This window comes from Mus caroli, chromosome 5, assembly GCF_900094665.2.
Source record: "Mus caroli chromosome 5, CAROLI_EIJ_v1.1, whole genome shotgun sequence".
NCBI classification, from domain to species: Eukaryota; Metazoa; Chordata; class Mammalia; order Rodentia; family Muridae; genus Mus; species Mus caroli.
Genome location: NC_034574.1, coordinates 120,592,475 through 120,600,728, shown reverse-complemented (window position 1 = coordinate 120,600,728; position 8,254 = coordinate 120,592,475). Strand labels below are relative to the sequence as shown.

Here is an 8,254-nt window from a genome sequence, read left to right as displayed (position 1 = left end):
TTTGTAGACCAGGCTGGCCTCGAACTCAGAAATCCGCCTGCCTCTGCCTCCCAAGTGCTGGGATTAAAGGCGTGCGCCACCACGCCCGGCTGTAAGCAGCTTTTGTAAGCAGTCTCTGCTTCAGTTCTCACCCACCCCCAGGTTCCCGCCCAGTTTGAGTTCATGGCTTCCCTGAGGATGGACTTGTGTTTGGATGGGAGTCCCTGGCTTATCCCGGACTTGGCCCAGCAAGTTTGATTCCTCCCTCTCTCTCCAACCGCACCCACTTGGAAAGCCTGGGAACAGAAAAGGTGACAGAAAGCCCAGTCCTGCATTCCTGACAGCTATCCCAACCGCCTTCATCTGAAGTCACCAGCAGGCAACATCCACACCCCCCCATGCCCCATCCCCACACAAGCCCAGCATGTGGCAGACACATCATTCTCCCTCCTTTACAGTCTTTAAGAAACTTCCACACCATAGTATGCCAATGACAACCCCCACCTCACCCCCACAGTCCTTATCCCCACCCCTGCTCTCATCCCCTGGAACTGGTGAACTCACCCAGGAGCCCATTCCCAAGTAAACCTGCCCCCCCCTTTCTTTTGGCTTTCAATTCAGTTGAAATATATATAAATATAAATATATGAATTAATATTATATTTAGTGTTATACATTTAATATTATAAAATATTCAGTATTATGTATGCTATATAAATATAACATTAATATTATAGTTAATATCAATAATCACTTTCTTTGCAGTGATTCAGGAGTCAGGATTTCTTCCCTCTTTTATGGCCATAGCTAGAGACGCTCGGCTCACACACTGGGGTCAGAGAAGCTTGTTATGCCACAGGCAATGCCTGGTGCAGAAGAAGTTCTGGGACCCAGGGCCAATTCTGCACCTTTTCTCTCTGCTGTGTGATTTCCAACACGCTAGTTACCACCTCTGAGCTCACACTGACCAGCTGTTGTGAGGGTCTAATCCACTGTACAATGATATCCTGGACCCAAATAGTATATAAAAACACAAAGAGTGTTTTATTCTGCAGAAGTCCAGTGTGCTGAAGTCTCTGATTACCAAGATAGAGAGAGACCACCAAGTGAGGTCTGCAGGCCTGACTTAAAGCACATTAGGGGAATTCAGGGGTCTAGAACTGTTACCAGCATGGGGGGCCTGGAAACTGTTGCTGAGGAGGTCTGGAAACTGCTGCTGACCCATTGTCCTTGCCTCAGAGCAGGTGGCAGGGCAGCTTCTGAGGCCTGGACCTGGACCTGGAATTGCCCAGTTCTTGGAAACAGATTTAGGCCTCGTCTCCTTAACTGCCAATTTGAAGGCTATCGTGGAGTCGGCCTAGTCTTCTCTCTGTGAATGAGCAAAGGCCATCACCCCCTCAGGCTGCATGCAGGGAGCATGAGAAGGTCCTGGGTTTTGTTTTCATGCCTCCACTCCTGTAGCTTCCCTTCAGACCATGTGTGCATTATTAACTGATGCATCGGGGAGCCTCCTGCTGACCAGTACTTAATTTCAAAGCCTCTCCTAATTAGAAAAATTAAGATGTATTCTGATATCAAAGCTTGTTTAGGAAGAGAGGGGAGCATTCGTTATTTACTATGGCTTGCAAGGAATGCTGAGCCAGGAGGTCTGGGTTTAAGTTCACAGACTCCCCTTCCTGAGGGAGACAAAGAGGTTTGCAGCTGGGACTCAACTGTCAGCCAGAGCAGTGGTGGCAGTTGCTATAGAATCTGGGGCAGGGGCGGGGCGCAGTCAGGAAAGTGCTGACCATGCAAACATGAGGACCTGAGTTTCCATCCCCAGCACCCACTAGAAAGAACTTCTATGTGGCTACACACATGTGTAGTCACTCAGCACCAGGGAGGAAGAGACAGGAGGATATCCCTGGGGCTCACAGGCAGGCTAACCTAGCTTCCTTGTGAATTCAAAGCCCGTGAGAGACCCTGTCATAACAAAACAAACAAACAAGGGGAACAACAGCTGATGTTGTCCTCTGGACTCCACAGGCACTCCACCACCTGCATGCATACTTGTGCACACAGACACACACACACACAGACACACACACACACACACACTCTAAGACTCTCATGCAGAAACTCATGTACACTTAATTACTATTGTAACCTTACTCTACTTCAGGTTGAGTAAATTCCAACCAGGAGACAGTGCCTGAGATTAACACAAAGCACTTTCCCGTCAAGAGGGAACAGCCACTTATCCTCAAAATTATTGTTAATTAAATGTTGAACGCCTTTTATGGTTGGCAATATAAATAGCAACATTTATGTGGGTGGGATTTTATTTTTATGTATTATGTACACATTTTCTAGTAAGCTGGTGTTCTTTTCACCATAAAAAAATAACATATTTATTCCTACCACGTGTCATAATAGCATTCATATTAAAATTATTCGATGGGCTTAGCACTTGGGAATATTACTTTACAACGCCGGCCATATCTGTGATTTATCTGGTGTGAAGGACTGGGCTGAAGTCAGGGCCCTTGCTTACTGTCACCACAGGACTCAGGATAATTTTAGAACAAAATCCTGAGCGATGGTGGATAGGTTCTTATAAAGTACCCAACTTATTTATTTATTTATTTATTTATTTTCGTAGCAGTGAAGTCTTGGAAAAGAGGGTTTGAAGAAAGAAAAGACCGAAGCTAGATATCAGATGCAACTTATGGCTGGCTTAATGAATGGGCAAGAGGGGGAAGGAAAGAAGAGAAATAACCAGACCCCCCCCCCAAAAAAAAAGAAAGGAAGGGAGAGAGGGAGGAAGTAAGGGAGGGAAGGAGGGAGGGAGGGAGGGAGGAAGGAAGGAAGGAAGGAAGGAAGGAAGGAAGGAAGGAAGGAAGGAAGGAAAAGTTTTCCCTGCAGTGACTATCTACTGAGCCTGGATACTGTCCCTGTAAGTGGCTAAGCCATTTGCCACCTATTTGTTCCTGGTCAAGGACTGTCTATAAAGTCTCCCATCCTCTTATAGAAGGGTTTTTGCTTTGTGGTTCCTGTTGGGGTCGAGGCCCACTCCCCATACCCTGTGACTGCAGGTAAACAAGTGGCCTTACCTCCCTCAGTGTGCTGTGTCTGTGTGGTGGTTTCGACTTGCAGGCAAAGCTTTGAAGGAGGAGACTTTAGTACATTTTAGAAGTAAACTCTAGGTTTGGTTTTTTTTTTTTTTTTTTTTGCTTTTCTCTCTCCAAGTCACCTTGGAAAACGACACAGAAACTTGCTTGGGGCAGCCTCACTGAGGATGACATGTCAAGGATGGGATTGTCAGGCCACTGCAAGAGGAAGGCCATTCTGGACCTCTTAGCGCCAGCTCAGCTGTAGCACAACCATCACTGGGCTCACTGGGTGAGCGGCTGGCTTCAGCTGGAGCAGCGGAAGTGCCCACATGGGACTCAGCCACGAATACCCAAAAGTTACCTTTTCCTTCCTCTCAGATGACAGAACCAGCTTTTAATGTAATGTGGTCTGAGGAAAAGACTCACATGGATGACCCTATTTGTCCATACTGACTATGGTGCTGTGGGGTGAGCCTAACCCATTCTCTTGACTCACGCACAGAGAAAACCTGAGAAGCTGGCAGAGGTCAGGAGCCATGGCAAAGATGAGGGATCACGGCAAGGGTCAGGAGCTATGATGTCTGTGACTGGTCCATACTCCATGGCCTTACATGAGTCCAGGATATATGTGTAATGTCAGTCTGTATATCTCTAACTTACCACGGGCCACCACACCAGACAGACGGAAGAACTACAGAGTAAAGGTTTCAGGGACATGTCTGTGGAGTGCACACACTAAATGGGGACAGAGGTTGATTTGCAGTCAGCCAACCTGGAGCAATCCCAGGTTCCACAGAGCTGTCACCACAGACTCATGTCACCAAAGTGCTGACTTAAGCAGGTCAAGTGGCCTTGAGGGAAGTGCTTTCTCTAGGACCAGTGATACCCCCTTGAAAGCCGCTGAGATCAGTAAAAGGCAGAGAAAGCACACACACACACTTAAGACAATGAGAATAAACACCATGCAAAGAAACACAGGTCTTCAGAGAGCTCAGACATGAATGAGTATGGATGCCTATAAGTCAGCCTTAGGAAAACCACGTGTCTCCCATCCCCCCAGTGAGTAGTCAGTGGAGTGGGGTACGGAGCATACTCAGTAAGTCACTCAGAAACACAAAGGATACAGCCAACTAAACAAAATGAAAAGGTAGCGGACCAATGCTACCTCCAGGGTTGCAGGTGTGCAGAGCCTTGCTCAGACACCTGCAAAAAAAGTTGTTTTGTTGGTGGTGGTGTTTTTTTTTTTTTTTTTTTTTTTTTTTTTTTGTTTGTTTTTCGAGACAGGGTTTCTCTGTATAGCCCTGGCTGTCCTGGAACTCACTTTGTAGACCAGGCTGGCCCGGAACTCAGAAATCCGCCTGCCTCTGTGCTGGGATTAAAGGCATGTGCCACCACGCTCGGCTGTTTGTTTTTTTTTAAGTGATACAAACAACCATTGTTTGTCTTGGGGCCTGAAAGGAACTGTTCCTAGAGGTTACTCTCTTTCCCTATCATCCTCTCTTTTGGTGGAGACAATATCCTTTCTGAAAGAAAGAAAGAAAGAAAGAAAGAAAGAAAGAAAGAAAGGAAGGAAGAAAGAAAGAAAGAAAGAAAGAAAGAAAGAAAGAAAGAAAGAAGAAGGAAAGAAAAAAAGAAAGAAAGAAAGAAAGAAAGAAAGAAAGAAAGAAGGAAAGAAAGGAAAGAAGGAAGGAAGAAGGAAAGGAAAGAAAGAAAGAAAGAAAGAAAGAAAGAAAGAAAGAAAGAAAGAAAGAAGGAAAGAAAGGAAAGAAGGAAGGAAGAAGGAANAAGAAAGAAAGAAAGAAAGAAAGAAAGAAAGAAAGAAAGAAAGAAAGGAAGGAAGGAAGGAAGGAAGGAAGGAAGGAAAGAAAGGACCATTTAAAATGTATCCATTGAAAATTTTCTATATGTATACAAAGTATCTCAATCCTATTTACTCTCTCACCCCAGCCCTTAACACATCTCAGCTTCATCTCCCTCTTTTAAGACAAAGAGCAAAAAAAAACCCTCACTAAAATTGGTAGCACATAATTTAGGATCATCCAATGGGTTGTGAGCGTCCTACCAATTACCACATACTCCCAAGAATGCATTACTCTCCCCTGCCCCCACAGCCATCGACTGCCAATAGCTCCTCAGCCAGGGCTGCATCCCTTGGAGCCCCTCCCCCTCTGTGCTGGAGTTTTGTGTGGCCTGATGTTATACTTTAACTGAGTGTGGTGGCTTGAATGAGACATGCCCCCCACCCCGGGCATTGTCTTAGGCGTCTGAACACTAGGTCCCCAGTTGGTGGCGCTGTTTGGGGAGGTTTAGGTGGTACAGCCTTGCCGGAGAAAGCAGACTACTAGGAGGCGAGCTTTGAGATGAAAGGGGACTCTACAGCCACTTTTAATGTGTCCTCTGCTTTGTGACTGCAGCCAAGGATGTGGGCTCTCAGCTTCCTGCTTCTGCCCCGTGTGCCGTGCCGTCTACACCATTATGGACGCTAAGCCTTTAGAACTATATAAGCAACTAAACACTTTCTTCTGTAAGTTGCGCTGGTTGTAGTGTTTTATCACCGCAACAGGAACGTAACTACGGTGCATAGCCGTTGCCAGTTCGTGGGTACCACGACCACATCCTGCCCAGCAGACAGCATTCCACAGCTCTCCTCCTCATCTTCCAGCCCTGGCCTCCAGGAGCTTGGGATGGATGAGGAGGCAGCTGGCTCATTCACAGATGATTAAAAAAAGAAAGGAAAACTGCGGATCTGGTGCGATGGTGGGAAGCCAGCTGTTCCCTGGGCCAAGGAGAGCTCTCCAGCAGAGGAGCTAGCATGAGAATGCCATTCTGCACAGAGACCAGCTCCTGGGGGCCACAATCAGTGGGTCTGGGCAGAGGAAGGAGGGCATGGTGGGTGTGATGCGGGGGCCCCAGCATAGCCTAGCACGTATATCACTCCCTGTATAAAATGGGAAGCACAGTGGGGTTCTCAGACATGTGACTAAACTCCACTATTTCAAACAGGTTCCTTTGCTCAGGACCAGGAAAGGCACTACAATGGAAGTGGCTACTGAGATAAATAGCCCTAACAGGATCAAGTGCTGCCTGACAGAGATGGGACACAGTAGACACTGGGTTCAGCTCTGTCGTGGAGACAGAATTCACAGTACGTGGGGACAGTAGGAAACACAAGCAGAGGCACCAGGCAGGTGACTGAGCCTGCTTGCAGCCCCCTCCTTCTCCTCCAGCATTACCCTTCCAGTGACAGCCCAAGGATGTCCTCTAAGGGACACCTGATGACTTCCAGGGTGCTGACCTCTCATGGAGCAGTACTGTTCTGCTCTGATTCAGCCAGGGGCAGGGATGCCATTAGATCTGCCCTACACCTGGGTACCAAAGCTTGAAGAAGGATCCTGCAGTGGGATTGGTTGAGCCCTCATAGGGTACAGGTAGATGTAAGTACAGGGTACTGAAAGAGTAAGGGAAGGAAGGAAGGAAAGAGAACCCTTCCCTTTCTGTCCCTCTGAGTCACACTGGCTCCTCTCCCGGGTTGCAGGCCCATCCCTAACTCATCTTTTCTTCTTCAGCAACAAAGAGGCAAGTTTGCATTTTGGCAGGTGACTGTGCAGAAGATGGTAAGGACACCATGGAGGTCACTAAAGAAACCATGCACCTTCTCTCCCTCGTGTTTTGGGAGACTTCTTGACAAGCAAGATTCTCCTGATGTTGCCCTCAATGCCTTGGTACTCAGGCCTACACCAAGCCCAAGAGATGCTGAGGTCCAGGCTGGAGCTCACCCCAGGTGCAGTTTCCATGTTTCCTGAGGCATGAGCCCCATCTGGTGGCCCTTTCTATCCAGCCACATTCATCAAGCCCAGGTTCCATGGGTCACTGGGGGCTTCAGTTCTGCCAGACTGTGCCATCTGTCTCCAGCATGGGGCAGCTGTGGGCCTCAGTCAGGAAATGTCCCTTCTCCTGATAAACCAGGATGAATAAAGGTTGAGAGACTTCACTTTATGTGTGGGGAGAGGAAGGTGTTAGGTGAGAAAGTACCAGAATTCCTGCTGAAGGGAGAGCTGAAGGGAGAAAGGAAGGGAGGAAGGGAGAAGGGAGGGAGGGGGAAGGAGGGGAGGATGAAGGAATGTAGGGGGACAGAGTCACAGAGACAGAAAGAGGTGAGAGCACCTATCAACATGTGTGGGAGGGAATGGGACATATTTGCATAAGTATATGTCTGCATGAGTGCTAGCTTTCGTGTGTGTGTATGTGTGTGTTGTGTGTGCATGTGCGTATGTAACCATTTCTGCATCCCTCACCTGGGCTGGACTCTTCCGAGAAACCCAGCCAAGGCACAGGACCCCTCTGTCCAACACTACAGTCCTGGTCTATTCTGCTGGGGGCCAGTGAGCATCCACATGCACAGGGATAGGGGACTGGATGCTTACTGACTGCTTAACTAACTTCTGGGGGCCGGGGGTTGCACTTTTTTTTTTAACATATAGAAGTCACAGGACAACTTACAGAAATCTGTCCTCTCCTCCCACCATTTAGGTCCCAGGGGCTAATACTCAAATCTTTAGGTTCAGTGCTAAGTGCCTTTACCATTGAGCGATCTTGCTGGCGCTCTAAATTTGAATGTGAAATCTCTCTAGATTCAATGATTCAAAAATCTTCTTCAAAGCAATTGGCACGGCATCTGCTACTTCCAAAAGGAAGAGTCTTATCTCCATCTTCTGGATGAAGGAACGGCATACAACCGAGTGTGCCTACACGCCACTGTGGGTTTCAAATGGGAACAAGACCCCTGAGCACTGCCACCTTCCAGGTAGGACAAGTTTGAGAATGGTATTTCCCAGAGTACCTTGCTTTCCCCAAACACAATCAAAGCCATCCCTGCTTAAAGAAAGAGATGTCTTTAAGAAAGGCATAGCCTTGAGAAGAGGGTGCGGCTCTGTAGATAGATGGCATGGTTGGCCTAAGTCTGATCCTTAGTACCACATATGCTCAGTGTGTCGGTGGCCATCTATAATCTCTGCAGCAGGGAGGTGGGAGGGGGTGGACAGGAGGATCGGACATTCAAGGTCATGCTTGGCTATATAGTGAGTTTGAAGACAGCCTGGGCTACATAGACTGTGTGTGTGTCTGTCTGTGTGTGTGTGTGTGTGTGTGTGTGTGTGTGTGTGTGTGTGTTTTAAACATAAGCT

General features: G+C 47.6%; 1 protein-coding gene across 3 annotated transcripts in view; it reads right to left on the bottom strand.

The window, feature by feature from the left end:
- Positions 1-8,254, bottom strand: part of Glt1d1 (glycosyltransferase 1 domain containing 1) — a 92,005-nt gene that overhangs the window by 3,141 nt on the left and 80,610 nt on the right. The gene's annotated exons all lie outside the window — the stretch shown is intronic.